The 16,851-nt window shown below is 44.0% G+C and overlaps 1 protein-coding gene and 1 pseudogene across 9 annotated transcripts in view; both read left to right on the forward strand.

The window, feature by feature from the left end:
• Positions 1 to 16,851, forward strand: part of LRRK1 (leucine rich repeat kinase 1) — a 153,371-nt gene that overhangs the window by 10,789 nt on the left and 125,731 nt on the right. The gene's annotated exons all lie outside the window — the stretch shown is intronic.
• LOC144329700 (putative uncharacterized protein encoded by LINC00596 pseudogene) lies at positions 1,468 to 16,617 on the forward strand (annotated as a pseudogene).

Here is a 16,851-nt window from a genome sequence, read left to right on the forward strand (position 1 = left end):
GCTCGCCTGTGGTGCAGGAGGAACGGCTGGAAAGTTTTGATGGGCGTAGAGTTTGCCAGCTGACAGAGCAGCTGTCAATGAGATACTGGGCATGGGCTGCAGGGCGCGCACTACTTTGACAAATATGTCATTAGACGTTCATTCTTCTGAGTATGTCTAACACCAGCCAGAGTGGAAAAACCAGTCCTGCCAGCCAAGGAGAGCTGTCCTGGAAAGTAGGGAAGTCAGGAAACTTCCAGATAATTCAGGTGGAGAATACTTGGGGAGACTTCTGGATTGCGGAGGGTGGGTGGAGCTTGATCAGACATCACCCAAGCAGGGGCTCGCACCCCCAGCTCTCTGTGAGTGGCCATCGCTTCGGTCCTGAAAGCCCTGCCACGGTCACACACCTCTCAGAGCCCTGCCCACCACCGGACCCAGCATGGACCAAAGGAGGAGAAGGAACATTCTAGAAGGTCTTCAAATTCCAGGTTGTTTCATGGCTACTTCCAATGTCTTGTTTTTTTCTCCTTTGGCTTTTTCAAATCTGCATTTGAAATACAACTTCTTAATATAGGAGCTAAGAGGTTTGCTCAAGTGGGGGCTCCTCCTGCCTTCCAGAAATAGAAGTAGGAAATAGGTCGAATTAGGAAGAGCCTCTAGGGTGGCAGCCGGCCTTCTTGTCAGGCCATAGCAGGAAAGTCTACAAAGGACAGATCCCCACTGATGAGCCAGCCCACATCTCTGACTTGTTCCTCCTGTTGGTGTCCTGCCTGAACGTGCTGAGCTGTATTCACACCATGGGAGCCACAGGAAACAGGGCAGGCAGGGCCTTGCAGCAAAGGAGATTCCAGCCTGGCTGCAGGAGCAGGCCAGCCCCTCCAGGGAGCACACAGCCACGTCTGGTCAGGAATCTTTTAATGAATGAGGAGAAGGACAGGGAGGCTGATTGGTGGCCCAGGTGGCGGGCGAGGTGGCTGTGTGCGTCCATCCATGCAGGTGGCAGTTAGCACAGCTGTGCTTCACACTCACAAAGCAGAGCCCAGCTACAGATGCTCCAGGCCTTGATGAGCCTTTGAACATTCGTTTTAACCTGAGGCTTAGATCTTCTCCTAATTACTTGTCCGTAATGTGCTTGCTTACTTGTAGCAATGGGGAACTGACTCCCTAGCAACAATGCCTTTCTGTGGACAGCTCTGGTAGGAAGTGGATGCTGTGGGACTCTCCTCATGCCTGGCTTTATTCATTTAGACAGATCGGAATCCCTTAACCCATTTCTTGGAGTCAATAAAAGCAAATGTGTTGCCCTCCCTGCAAATTCCTTTTTAGGCTGAGTAAGCCATCCCACTGACAGGCCGTCAGCAACTTTACATGTTCCACTTAGATATCACAATAGCTTTTTGACTTCTCTGTATGTGGCCTAATTATTCGGCCATACACACCTGGGTCCATGGGGAGAGCTGCCCCTACCTGCCTCCCCACCCTGCCATGGACGAGTTCTCAGGAGTACCCCCACTGATCCACCCCATTCTAGGTGGCCCGAGCCTGAAGGTGGTGGCTCACCGGAGCCCCAGTCCTTACCCCCTGCCCGGCCTCCCCCACTCCACACTTGCTCCTAACTTGGCCTCCTTTATGTGGGGTGTGCAGGGCAGCCCTATCTAGTGGCCTCTGTGCTTGCTAGGGAGCAGCCCAGGCTCACTTGGCATGCATTCAGCCACCAAGAGAGAAGATTTTCTTACCAGCCATCTGCCCTGGCCCCCATAAAGAGGTCAGCAGCCTGACAGCAGGGAGATGTCCGTGTGGGCATCCCTAGGCCCCTGAGCAGAGGGACAAGGATTTTTACCCCTCTTGGTTTGCTTGAGTCAGACTTTGAAGGAGCCATCACTAGGGATTTTTATGAAATTCTTTAGTTCTCTGGGAATGGAGCCCTCCCACCCCACCACTCCCAATGCCATGTAAGTTTAAACTTGAGTGTGTGAATTGCACGCACATTTTTGGAAAGTTTGATGAATGAAAATAAGGAGCTGCTATTATTCTTTGGAAGCCCCAATTCTGAGTCCCTTCACTATTCAGGCCACCCTTGGGCTCAGTTTGTCCAGATTCTACTTAGTAGCCATCTTGCTACTTATTAGGTGACATTTGTCATAAAGAAGAAAGGAAGAAAACCAAACAGAAACACACATCTCAAGCAATAGAATCCTTCCTGAGCTCATCACCCTTATGCTGCACAATGAAGCACACATTAATCAGAACTTATATTTTCAACTGTAAAGAACTTTTGAGGATTGCATTTCCTTTCGCTAATGCTGCTGGGGTTGTGCCTGGCGACATCCTCTCATCCTTCATTCAACATCCAGCACCCAGGGGCCGTGGCATGTTGCCAAATGTTGGCTTAAAATCACCTACCTGGTCGTTTCAGAGAACCAAGAACAAAAATAATTTACATGACACTTTGAACTTTTCAGTGACTTAGAGATATTTAAAGGCAGATAATATTTTAATCAATTATTTTAAATATGGAACCATGTGATGATGCAAATTTGAGGTTAGAAATTGAATATAAATGGATGAGAATGGCTCTCTGAAGTTCCTGTTGGCAGCTTAGTTTGGACTTGACACAGCCATGTGAACTCGGAGAGATAAGTGGGTGGTCACAGGTGGTTCACACCTGCGGGACCTCACTCTGCTGGATGGGGGAGGCCAGAGCAGGGCTCCTCCAGTCATTTTGCCCCCACCCCAGCTTCCAGGCTTAAATGGCTCCAGTGGGCAGTCACCCCAGTCTCTGTGCAAACATCACAAGCACCCATGGGTTCAAAAATAAGAAGCAAGCGAAGAGCCCCTACCTGACAGTGGACTACGAGCATTCTCCTGGTGCCTGACTCCACCCTGAAGGTTAAGAAAAAAGTTATTTATATGGAATTCCACAATTCGCACAGTGGATTGAAATGATAAGGAGAAAGCCACAGTTATTCTTGGCCCCCTTTCCATCACACCCATGGGTAATCACTGTTAGCTGAGTGTGTTTTCTTTTATTTGTTTGTTTTGACACGGAGTTTCGTTCTTGTCACCCAGGCTGGAGTGCAATGGCGCAATCTCGGCTCACTGCAACCTCTACCTCCTGGGTTCGAGCAATTCTCCTGCCTCAGCCTCCTGAGTAGCTGGGATTACAGGCGCGTGCCACCATGCCCAGGAAATTTTTCTATTTTTAGCAAGATGGGGTTTCACCATGTTCCCAGGCTGGTCTAGAACTCCTGACCTCAAGTGATCCACTTGCCTCGGCCTCCCAAAGTGCTGGGATTACAGGCATGAGCCACCGTGCCCAGCCTGAGTATGTTTTCTTCCTAACCTCTTCTGAAGCACAAGTATGATTCTTTTTGTGTATATTTCTGGTTTTACATGCATATTCAGCTGTACATATTATTGTGCAACTTTTTTCTCTTGAGTATGTCTTCTTTTCTCTTGAGTATGAGTTCCCTCTATATGCACCACATTTGGTGTGAATACAACCATGTTTCATCAATCTATTATTAAAATGTCTTTAGATCCTTTCTACCTTTTGCTTCCAAGAGTGGAATATTACTTCATATGCCCCAGAAGAATGGCAGGATCACAGAATAAGCACATTAAAAATTACCAAAGGAATGCATACCCCTGCTTAATGAAGGCTGTCAGACAGAAGGGACTATAACATAGGAAAAGCAACAAGGCCCTGTCCCAGTGTCAACTCCCAAAAGAGTTGTTAGTTCCTGTTTCTGGTTTTAGTTCTTCAGGTAATTACCATTTCTCAATATAAAGAAGATGCCTGCACCTCTCTATTGCTGATCTGTTGAAACATGTCTGTTGACTTCCTGCCATGATAAATGAGTATTTCCTTCCCTTTTGCACCCCATCTATCTGCTGCTCCCTCTGCATTTCATTCTTTTGGGGCCGACTCATCCCTAGGTTGCATTTGTGACTTTAAATAATATGTTCCCTTCGTGATGACAAGTGCCTGGAGACTCAGTATTCTGTGGGGCCCTGAAGACGAGCACCACCCCCACTCCCTGCTACCTCCATCCACCTCCCACCCCCACCCAGGACTCTTACTTTGCACCCTTCGATTTAATTGGAATGCATCAGCAAGAAAATGCCTAAGAAAGAGCTCCTGGGAGGCTCCTGCAAGAGACTCCGCATTCCTGAGGGCATCTTTATTTCGCCTTCTCCTGCAATCTCAATTGGAATCCTCTGCCTTTGGAACCTTCTCCATTGTCCTCTGATGTGGTGTTATTCTCACTGCTCTGTGGTGACCTGGTTTTCCCTTTCAGAAGCTTTTAGAATCTTCCCTGTGTGCTTGGTCTTCCAAAATTTCCCAGGGAAAGACCTGGGTGAGGGTCCTTTTCCATTCCTGCTGCTTGGCACTGGGTAGGCCCAGTATGTATCCTTTTCATGCCTGGGACATTTCTTGTATTTTATTTGATAATATTTTTCTCTTCTGCTTTCGCTATAGTTTTGTTTTGTTTGTTTTTCTGGAACTCCTATTAATTAAGATACAGGTTGCTTATCTTTTCACTCACATTTTCCAACTGTTGTTCTGTTTCTTAATGTTTATAAACTTTTGACAAGTCCCAGTAACTCACGCTGGTAATCCCAGCACTTTGGGAGCCTGAGGTGGGTGGATCACTTGAGGTCAGGAGTTCCAGACCAGCCTGGCCAACATAGCGAAACCCCGTCTCTACTAAAAATATAAAACTTAGCTGCGCATGGTGGCACACACCTGTAGTCCCAGCTACTCAGGAGGCTGAGGCAGGAGAATCGCTTGAACCTGGGAAGCAGAGGTTGCAGTGAGCCGAGATCATACCACTGCTCTCCAGCCTGGGCAACACAGCCAGACTCCATCTCAAAAAAAAAAAAAAAAAAGATTTGCCTGACTTTATCTTCTAACCTCTCTATTGAGCATTTCATTTTGGAACTCAATCTTAATTTCCAAAACTCTTTCCTGTTCTTGGTTGTTTATTTTCATAGCATTGTGCTCCTGTGTTATGTATGCAGTATTTTCTTGAATTTCCCAAAGGATCCTAATTGCCATTTATTTTATTTTATTTTGGTGTCAGTCTTATCTTCTCAGTTAATTCTTATTTATTTATTTAAAAAGTCAAAATCATGTATTGAAACCAACATTTTACAGTGAATTCCAGACAAATCAATAATTATATGATTCAAAGCATTATTAGGGAAATTTGCAGTCAGCTGACTTTGTAGGCAAAGAATGTCTATAAATTACAAAGAAAGCAATTTCCTAGGATACTAAGTCAGTGAAAACACTGGCAGAAAAATATTTTTCACTGGCACTTATTTTTGAAGTTCTTTTTAATGACCTCTGCATTCTCTATATTTCTTCTAAGCCCCAGCTTTGTGTTTGTCTTTATTAATTCAGCATGATTATTTCAACCATTCTTATGCACCCATTTGTGGAGGACACTGTTCCGGATGCTGGGGACACAGCAGGAGTGTGGCCTCTGCTCTTACAGGGCTTCCAATTGTAGCAGGAAAAGTAGACAGCAGAGAGCAAGAGAGCTGAGCAAGGTAGCTCATGCCTGTAATCCCCGCACTCTGGGAGACCGAGCAAATGGATCGCTTGAGCTCAGGAGTTTGAGACCAGCCTGGGAAACATGGCAAAACTCCGTCTCTACAAAAAAAAAAAAAAAATTAGCCGGTCATGGTGGCACACACCTGTGGTCCCAGCTACTTTGTGGGGGCTGAGGTGGGAGGATTGCTTGAGCCTGGGAGGCAGAGATCTCAGTAAGCAGAGATCACACCACTGCATTTCAGCCTGGGTGACACAGCAAGAAACTGTCTCAAAAAAAAAAAAGGAAGGAAGAAGAAAACCAGAGAGTGATGCTCAATGAAGCATTAGAGTAACATCATGTACAAAAGAGGCACAATGTGGCCATTTTTATTTGTTATTAGGTAAGGCATTGATGTTGAATCTCAGGTCTGCTCAGTTGACCAGAAGGAGGCAGCCACAGGAAGGCTGGGAAGAAGAGTGTTTATCAAACATACTGAAAATAACAGAGAATGATATGCCCAGCCCTCCCTCCTGTGCCTAGTCTTAGTCATACACTCCAGGCTATGTCAGAGCCTGCTATGGTCAGGGCCCTGGGAAGCCAGGAAAATGTCCTCATGATGCTTCTATTCCAGCGGGGCAAACACAGTAAATAAACCTGTACTCTACTGTGAAGAGCGAACAGGGCCATGACAGAAATCAACCAGGCTGCAGGGATGGAGAGTGACAGGCATAGGGCACTATTGCCTATGATCAGAGATCAGGGAAGGTGTCTGGGGGGAGGTGGCATTTACAGAGAATGAAGTGAATGGAATTAGGAGGTCAGTCCTTCAAAGGAGCTGGGAAATGGTGCTCCTGGCAAGGCATCAGTGAGTGCAAAGGCTGGGCAGTGGGAATGAGATCAGTAGGTTTGAGTGACTGCAAGATGACCTGTGCAGTTGGGGCAGAGTGAGAGAAGCACCAAATGGGGCTGGAGAGGTGAGCCTTCACAGCAGGAGTGTAGATTTTGTTCCAAGGTTGATGGAAATATCTGAGGAGCAGCATGATCTTGTTTAGGGAATTAGAAGGCTATTGCCAGAACTCTGGGGAGAAGGCACCAAGGGGGCCAGGATGGTGGGGTGGGAGTGGGAAGAAGAGAATGCACTGAGAATAGGTTTCAAAAGAAAGCTATCAGGACTTGTGTGGGTATCCATGCACAAGTATGTAACAAACCACCCTATCACTTGTTGGCTTGAAAGAACAACAAATTATCATTTCCCAGGTTTCTGTGGGTCAGGAATCTAGGCAGGGCCCAGCTGGTGGTTCTTCTTGCAGGAGCAGGCTTTGACATGGGTTAGGTGAGTGAGGAGTAAAGGAAGTAAGAATCAAAGATGTACCCATCACTCAGATTTAGCTAACATTAATATTTTGTCATTTTTGCCTCAAAGAAAATATTTTAAGAAGTCAAACCTTACAGGTACAGCCAGAACCCCTTTGGATCGCTGCCTGATCACTGCTCTCCTTCAACTCCAAGGGTAGCCATTATTCTGAAGTTCGTGTGAATCCCTTATGGCTGTATGTGTGTGTTTATCTGTAAATACATGGTGGTGTTTCTGCCTTGCCAGGTGAATCCGCTCTGGGCTACCACTTACTGTGTGGGGATTGGCATGAACTCCACAATATCATCCACTGAGGTTAGGGAATAGGCTTTATTAAGAGAAAGAAAATCACAAAGCCTGAATCTGCAAGATGGTGTGACATGTGGCCCCTTTAACAGCCTCTCCTTTAACAGAAAGCTATTACAGGGCCTCTACTGGATAGGGCTGGATGGGGCGGGGTTCTACTCCAGCCAAGGGTCCAGCCTGGGTCTTCCCTCTCAGAGCCCAGCCTGTCAATAGCATGCTAGCTGTGGGTGCTGGCTGCTTACATGGGGCAACTCGGGGTCTGTGGGATGTGCAGTCCTCTATGATGCAGCCACCAGACCCGTGGGAAACTGAACCTAGGTGCTCTCACTTCAGCTGGGAGAAGGGGACATCTCTCAGCTGGCTCATTGTCCAGCTGTGGTAGGGATGGGGTAACCAGAGTTCTGTTTTGTCAATCCTGCTCCTTTCAGAACAGTTTCCATACAAAAATGTTGGATTAAATATTTTAATACTATACCAATCTTTTTGCAGCTTGCTTTTTCAACCAACATAAGTTTGATAATATAAATACGTGCTATATTTTTCAAGAAGCGGGATATATCACTTTGCCTATAAAACCATACAGGCCTGGTGCTTTTTAATGGGTAGATGTCTCACTATTGATTCTCTGTCTTTAAAGGTTATAGTTTTATTTAAATGTTCTATTTCTTCTTGAGTTATTTTACGCAATACAGTTTTTAGATAGTTATCCATTTAATCTAGATTTTCGAATATTTTAGCATGAAGTTCATAATGGTTCATGATTTTAAAATATATTTTTAAACTATCTTATTAATTTTTAATAGATGAATTGCACACAATTTACTTACATACAATTTAAAAGTACAAAAGGGAATACAATGAAAAGTACCCATTCCCGCCCCCCACCCAGACTTAGTCTTTCAATTGCCCTCTCTTCCAAAGAATCAGGGTTAATACTTAGTTCCCCTTTTTCTTGGCCTCAGAAACCACAGTTTTTAGGCCTGAATTCAAAATGTCATATTTTTCCCTTTTCATAAGTCTTTAGCTATGTGGAACTTTAAAATGTTATATTTTTATCTTAGATTTCTTTTTTTTTAAATGTTTATTTATTTACTTTTTTATTTACTTAGAGACAGGGTCTCACTCTGTCATCCCAGCAGGAATGAAGTGGCGACCTCTAGGCTCACTACAGCAGCCTTAACAGCCTGGGCTTAAGCGATCCTCCTACCTCATCCCCCTAAGTAGCAGAGACTACAGGCATACACCACCACGCCTGGCTAATTTTTGTTTTTTTTCTAGAGATGGGGTTTCACCATGTTTCCCAGGTTGGTCTCAAACTCCTGAGCTCAAGTGATCCACTTGCCTCAGCCTCCCAAAGTGCCGGGATTACAGACATGAGCCACCGTGCCCGGTCACTTTTTTAAGATTTTTTATTACAGAAACTTTTGAACACAGTATACAAGTAGAGAGAATATTAAAAATGGACCCCTTTTTACCCATTACCCAATTTCAATAATTATCACACATGGGCAATCTTTTTTTAACCCTCTTGTTTTTAGTTGACATGTAATAATTGTGCTTGTCTATGGGATACAGAGTGATATTTGGATATATGTATATAATATGTAATGATCAAATAAGGATAATTAGCATATCCATCACCTCAAATATTTATCATTTCTTGGTGTTGAGAACATGCAAAAGCCACTCTTCTAGCTTTTTGAAAATAGACCACAAACTATTGTTAACTCAATTCCCCCTCCACTGGAACTTACTCCTCCCATGCAGGTAACCCACCTTCTGCCCTCCTCCCTCCTTCCCCCACATGACCAATCTGCATCCATGTAAATCCCCTTCTATCTCTTTCCAGATGATTTAGAACCCAATTCCATACTTATAGCTTAAGAAGTCTAAAAAAGAAAAAAAAATACATTTAACGTACATTTAAATGTATGTTTAAAAATGTATGTTAATGTATGCCCACAATAGCATGCCATTGACAGGCTAGGCTTCTGAGAGGGGAGACCCAGGCTGGACCCTTGGCTGGAGAGGGCCGGGCCCAGTGGCTCACGCCTGTAATTCCAGGACTTTGGGAGGCTGAGGTGGGTGGATCACCTGAGGTTAGGAGTTTGGGATCAACCCGACTAACATGGAGAAACCTCGTCTCTACTAAAAATACAAAAAATTAGCCAGTTACGGTGGCAGGCACCTGTAATCCCAGCTACTCGGGAGACTGAGACAGGATAATCGCTTGAACCCAGGAGATGGAGGTTACAGTGAGCCCAGATTGTGCCATTGCACTCCATCCTGGGCAACAAGAGTGAAACTCCATCTCAAAATAAATAAATAAAAATAAATAAATAAGTCAAAATATCAAATATCTAGTCAGTGTTCAAATGTCCTGGATTGTCTCTGTTTTTATCGCTGGTTTGTTTGAGTCAGGTTTGTTAGTCAGTGCCCCTGCATGCTGGGACATGGGACAGTACAGTTCCTAAGTCTCTTAATTTCTATCTTATTCCCTCAATTTCTTTTTCCTTGCAGTTTCATTGTTGATAAAGCCACATTGTTTGTCCTTTGCAATTTTCCACAGTCTGAATTTTGGCAACTGCATTTCTATGTGAGGCCTGACATGTTCCCACATTCCCTATGTTTTTGTAGATCCAGAGGTCTGATTAGATTTAGTAAGTGGTTTGGCAAAAATGCCCAATAGATGGTGTATACTTCCTCTTGCATCACTTAGTCACATAATGTCTAATTGCCTCTCTCTGATGTTTAGAGGTTTTTTAATGATTTTCATTGGTGTCAGCACAGTCACTCATTATAAATGTCCTAATGGTTTTTCGACTTTTCACACAATGGTTTTATCAGTCATTGATGGTTGCTTAGATCAATTATTTAATTCAAGGTTGTAAAGTGGTGTTATTTTAAGTCTATCTTTCCTTCTTCATTTATTAGCTGAAAGGCATCTCTAAAGAAGAAATTTCTTCCATCAGCTCTGTGTTACCTTGAGTTACAGTTTGTAAAGCAAAGTCAGGGTAAATCGTTGGGTTTTTTTCTCTTACTTTTCTTATTCATTCTCCTGAAAATAAGTCAATTTCCTAGCACCTTTTGAAGGCCGCCAATGAAGGTGGGTTTTCTTTCCCCTTGGTATCATTATGAACTCATGGATTTTAATTTATTGGATTCTTGATGCTAAAACTCTTCCCCTTTTGCCAGTAGGCCCCCTGAGTAGATTCCTCTATCTTTTGGCATGACTCCAGGAGTCTTTGATAACTTCCTTGCTTTCTGATGTGACAAGACGTCCAGGGCCAGGTTGTCATATACTGTCCCAGATGCACAATGCACTGTTTCTCCAAGAACCCCTGTGTCCTTTGCTGATGATGCCATGATTTTAAGTTCTCTAATGTAGCTTTATCTTTTTGTTCCAGATATTGCTTGTGTGTCCTCACATGTCCTGCTCTCTCTCTCTCATTCTTTTGTTGATCAGTCTTTCCATAAGATTATTTATTTCGCTAGTCCTTTATTATTCTTTTTTCTAAATTTACTCCTCCTTTTTTTCAACTTCTAGACTAGTATCCTGTCACTTCAGAGGATTCATATTTTTGCAACTTGAGAATTATTCTTCTTTATTTAAGTATATGCTTCTGAAATTCTTATTAGACACATTTTGGAAAACTTCAAGAAATATCTTCGATATCTCTCACTCTTTTATCTCTACTCCCAGCCTCCTTATCTTTTGGTGCTGCATCCTCCTCTTGGTCTTCCAGATTCCTGATTTGTCCTGTAGCAGTGTCTCTGCTCTGCAGCCCACCTACTGTGCTTCACAGTGCAACTCTTCTCGTATTAATTTTCAAGAGTTTTAGTTGATTCTTGTTTGTGGATGCTGCATCCTCCCGTTTCTCTCCAAGACATTAGTAATATTTATTCTGAGTTCATTCTTGCTCTGCTAACATTAATTCTGCATAGAGAAGGGCCCTGGAGGTGCTGGAAAGCTGGAGCCTGAGATTCTGCTTAGGGAAGCTCCCATGCTAACTCCATCTTTTCCTCCAGGATAAGGATGAACAGTTGCTAATACCAAGCTGTGTTGTGAACCAGGAGAGACCAAAGCTCCCTCATCTCAGTGACTGTGTGATTTGTGTAGGCTTCCCCTGAGCAGTAATGTAAGGATGCAGCAAGACGTGCAGACTCTCTGACCTGGCTAGACCCTGCCTTGCACAGACATTGTCACCATCAGCTGCTCACCTCTTCCTGGGGACTCTGAGGCCCAAGGGGGACAGTGGTGAAATATGACACAGCCTCTCCCCTAGGTGATCAGTCTGCTTCCAATGAGACTGTGCCCTTGGCTACATAAATAGGGAACATAAACCAGCTTATTTTCTTTGTGTGTGTGTGTGTCTCTTTGTGTGTGTGTCTGTGTGTCTGCGTGTCTATGTGTGTGTCTATGTGTGTATCTATGTGTGCATGTGTGTGTCTGTGTGTGTCTGTATGTGTGTCTATGTGTGTGTCTGTGTGTTTGTGTGTGTCTGTGTCTCTGTGTGTGTCTGTGTATCTGTGTCTGTGTGTGTCTATGTCTCTGTGTGTGTGTCTGTGTCTGTGTGTGTGTCTGTGTGTGTGTCTGTGTCTGTGTCTGTGTGTGTGTCTGTGTGTGTGTCTGTGTCTGTGTCTGTGTGTGTGTGTGTGTGAGTGTGTGTGTGTGTGTGTGTCTATGTCTCTGTGTGTGTGTGTGTGTGTGTGTGTAAGGTGGGATGTGTCTTCCTGCTGACCTGCGGCCTGCCTGTGTGCTGACTCGGTTAGTGGAGTTGGTGCTTCTCTTTATGGTGCTGCTCTTCCTCAAATGTGTGTGGGTGCCTGGGTGGATGCTGAGTGTTCTGTTTGGGATTCCCCGTAGCTGTCTGTGAACACAGCATTTGTCACAGTAGCCTGCTAAGAGGAGGGCCAGGGGACTGCAGCAGCCTGCCTTGGGGACATCCAGACCATGTCTTCCGGGTAGTAGGCTCCATGTACCTCCTGGGAGTTGCCCACCACACTTTCTCTTTAGCCCACATCGAGTGTAGACCCATCAGTCCCAGGCTGCCTGGAACAAGCTGGAGAGGGGTCAGATCCACAGGAGTCTGCCCACTATGGCTCCCCACTCCTCCCAGTCGCCTTGCTGGTGACCTGGGGGCCCTCTTGCTTCCCATGTCCCCCAACAGCCTCGGAGCACTCCCAAGCCTTCTCCACCTCATGCACAATGGACTCTGGTCTTCTTAGGTTGCTCCTTCCTTTCCCATGCTAATAAGGCTTGTTGATATTTGGTTTTTTTGTTTTTGTTTTTTTGAGACGGAGTCTCGCTCTGTCGCCCAGGCTGGAATGCAGTGGCCGGATCTCAGCTCACCGCAAGCTCCGCCTCCCGGGTTTACGTCATTCTCCTGCCTCAGCCTCCCGAGTAGCTGGGACTACAGGCGCCCGCCACCTCGCCCGGCTAGTGTTTTGTATTTTTTTTAGTAGAGACGGGGTTTCACCGTGTTAGCCAGGATGGTCTCGATCTCCTGACGTCGTGATCCGCCCGTCTCGGCCTCCCAAAGTACTGGGATTACAGGCTTGAGCCACTGCGCCCGGCCGGTTTGTTGATATTTGTAATAATTTCTAAGGATTTGGAGCAGGAGGTGGTAGCTACAGCCGTACTCAGCCTGCTGTCTTGATCTCATCTTCCAGCATCTCCTGGGCATCTCCAAGGTGTGCACTTGCAGGAAATACTGAGTGAGAGTGTCAAGAACCCGGGCTCTACAGTCGGAAGGAACTGGGTGCAAATCCTGATGCCTCCACAGCTAGTCCTATCTGTAACAGGGGCATGGTTAGAATCTGTTTGCGGAATGCTTAGCACCAGACTAAGTGCACATGCTAGGTAGACCCTCAAAAAAATGGCCTTTTTTTTTCTCTTTCTCTGTTGGGCAAATTATGTAGCCTCAGCTGGACTCTATTTCTATTAGCGAAAATGATAATAATATTACAATGATAAAAAAGTAGGGTCCTTACAAAATGGGGAGTCTGATTTTATTTGGCTCTAACCTAGAGAAGGCATGGCTTAAAGTGATGGAAGACATGAATTTAAAATGTGGCCAGTCTTCATTTTCAAATGTGTGTACACTGAAATGTGATGACCCTCAAATCCAATCATCAAAATTAAAGCTGTTTAATTAACATTTTAAATAAAAATATTTTAATTAAAGTCCAAATCTTTCCTTGCTTCATCTTCAGAATGCTTTTTTTTTTCTTTTTTTCCAAATTACAAAACCTGTATGTCTCACTGAAGAAAACTGGTATGAAGTTTGAAAATTCATGGAGTAAACAGGGCTGACGATGTGGTGCCCAGAGTCCCCCTCTGATTCTGTTGGTAGCAGTCGTGGGTGGTCATGGGGCCTCTCTGCTCACAGTGGGCAGGTGGGGGGGTGCACTCGCCCAGAGACGGCCTCCATGTCCATGCTGGACAATTCCCAGGGTTCTCCATCCGCCAGCGCTTACTGATCAACCTGTAGTGCTGGACATCCCTTTTCAACAAGTCTGGAAGGCGCTTTTTTCCCGGTTTTTGCAGAGTAACTCAGAAGTGCCTTAATAAAAATATGCACAAACTGTCTTGGTATGTTCCAAATTGGGATCTTATATAAAGACTACTGGGCCTAAGGCAACAGTCTATGTAAAGTGAATCATTTCCCCTTCTTACATCTTCTGACAAGATGGCCTGCCTTTCCTTCAAGTATAATTTTAATCTTTTTGTTTTACTCCAAGGGGGTGTAAAAGCTTGCTGAGTCATTGTTTTCTGCCTTTTTAATAAAAATTAAGTTAGTGGTTTAGAGTGGAAATTCTGCCCCCTCCCTTGGTCAAGTCACTGAATCTCTGGGGACCTCTTTCTTCATCTGTAAACGGAGATTATACTAGTACCTGATGGGGTTAAGTGAATTTACCTAAGTGTTTCCTTTGAATATTTACTCACTGCCTTCACAAAATAATGTTTCTCTTCTCTCTTTCTCCCCCAAATTTCTACAAAACAACACATTTCTATCTTTATTGTTATTGCCATATGATTTCTAAAAATTTAAATAAACAAGCAGTAGATTTAGGAAGTTACAAAGATAGACTATTGGAACCTTACTGAACTGAATCTTAGATAATGTCCCTTTTTATTTGGTTCTTTTTTTTTTTAAGCTAAAAATAAGGTTAGTTCCTCCTCAGTTCTTGGCATTTTTGTGATCATTTGTTTGCAAGTGATCGTATCATTTTGTTTTGTTTTGTTTTTTGTTGTTGTTGTTGTTTTTGAGATGAAGTCCTGCTCTTGTCGCACAGGCTGGAGTGCAATGGTGTGATCTCGGCTCACTTCAACCTTCACCTCCCGGGTTCAAGTGATTCTCCTGCCTCAGCCTTCCAAGTAGCTGGGATTACAGGCACCTGCCAGTATGCCCAGCTAATTTTTGTATTTTTGGTAGAGACAGGATTTCACCAGGTTAGTCAGGCTGCTCTCGAATTCCTGACCTCAGGTAATCTGCCCACCTCGGCCTCCCAAAGTGCTGGGATTACAGGTATGAGCCACCGCGCCCGGTCGTGATCATATCTTTTAAATGTTCAGCCTCCAACCATTCATAATGAATGCCTTGAACACAGGTCAGAGAAAAATTGTGAAGCGGGGCTGTCAGTGAGGTTTGGGTGGGCATGGGGCCTCACAGTGGGGCCCCATTCTTGGAGTGTTGATGGTTGCTGAGGAATCATGGAATTTCTTGTTTTAATATCAGGATATTGCTCATGAAAAAAAAAGGAGGAGACCTATTGTTCAGTCAGAGTTTGTACTAAACGGAGGAAGTTTGCACCATACGCAAGCAGGCTTCTCCATCCAGGAAAAGAGCTGTGAATGCAACAACCACAGCACAGCATTGATCGAACTCAGCTATGCACCAAAAACCCAGCTGCAGAGCAGTGCAGCACCCAGGGAATGTTAACTCTTGCTGCAGACTGAGGATCTTCTCACAGTTTGTATCTTAGGTCAAAGGGGCGGGGTAGGCAGGCTTTCACTTCTGTTCAGAATTATCTTTTACAAGGATGGGTTTGTGGCATTTGCTTTAACCTTTTGGAGGCTACACTGTAGTCACTCACTGGGTTCACCTCAAATCCTCACATGGTATACACTAGCCTAAATTCTATGGGCTACGGAGGACTCCTGATCTTGGCTTTTTTGCTTCTATTTTGTGTGCTTGCTTTTGTGTTTGGAAAGCAGATGGCAGTCCCAGAATTGAGACAACTCAGCTGGAGTCAATTTCTGTTGTTTGAACTTGAGGGTGTATATCTCAGCCTGGAAGACACGCAGAGGAAAAGGAAGAAAACATGACCTCATGTTTTTTCCCTTGCCAATATGTTAAAACTTTAGTTGTCTGAAAATGTCAGACGGTCATATGGTTCAAAAATCATAAGTATCGATCTACAATTCTGAGATTCTTACATCCTTCCAGAGATTTTTTATATGTAAAGAAGCAAAACAAAGATAGAGTCTGACTTTTCCCCTCTTTTACACAAAATGTAGCTGATCACAGATGCTGTTCTTTACCTTGCCTGTTTCTTTCACACATTAAGGGCGTCATTGGCCTTCTTTTAGTCAACTGCATAGTATTCTATGACATGGATGCAACTCAGTTATACAGGCAGTCTCCTCTTCATGGGCATTCGGGTGATTCCTAATATGTGCTGTAACAAATAATGCTAAATGTCTATTTCCATGTATAGAAGCATATCTATACAATACGTTCCCAAAGTAATGGGTCAAATGGCATATGCTTCTAAAAATCTGACAGATGTTGCTAAGTAACCCTTCAGGAGAGTTTTTACTGTTTATGCCCCTATCCCTGAAAACGTGTGTGCTTGTCTGTTTCCCAGAGGCTGACAAGTATTTACTACCAAATGTTTGCTTTTTCCTAATCTGATATGTGAAAAACGGTGTCCCAGCCTAGTTTGAATATGCACTTCTCTTACGATGAGTGTGGTCAAGCATGTTTTAGCACGTGTAAGAGGTAGTTATATTTACTTTTTAAAAAACTATCTCTTCATATTTTTATTTTATTTTATTTTTTTAGACAGTCTTGCTCTGTCACTCAGGCCAGAGTGCAATGGCACAATCTCAGCTCACTCCAACCTCCGCCTCCTGGGTTCAAACAGTTATCCTGCCTTAGCCTCCTGAGTAGCTTGGATTAGACACCCACCACCATGCCCGGCTAATTTTTGTATTTTTAGAAGAGAAGGGGTTTCACCATGTTGGCCAGGCTGGTCTCGAACTCCTGATCTCAGGTGATCCACCTGCCTCAGCTTCCCAAAGTGCTGGGATTATAGGCATGAGCCACTGCACCCAGCCTTCATATTCTTTATTAATCAATTTTTGAGAAACTCTGATTTTCCTTATCAATTTCTAGGTGCTGTTAGTGTCGGCATAGTATCTGGTCGTTGTTAACCCATAATTAGATGCCCTATCAAGATCTATCTAAGAACACAGAAAACTGAAATGAAACTTTGAATATTCAAAGAGGCTATAAAGGAAGTGCTCTGCTTTTTTCTCTTAATTATTAAATGAATATGTTAAATATAAAGTACCTAGAGGAAATAGTGATAAATATATCAGGCCTACCTGAAGAGAACCTTAAACTCTTGACATACAGGATATTTGAGTAAGAAAAA

The sequence above is a fragment of the Macaca mulatta genome, chromosome 7 (genome assembly GCF_049350105.2).
Source record: "Macaca mulatta isolate MMU2019108-1 chromosome 7, T2T-MMU8v2.0, whole genome shotgun sequence".
Lineage (NCBI taxonomy): Eukaryota > Metazoa > Chordata > Mammalia > Primates > Cercopithecidae > Macaca > Macaca mulatta.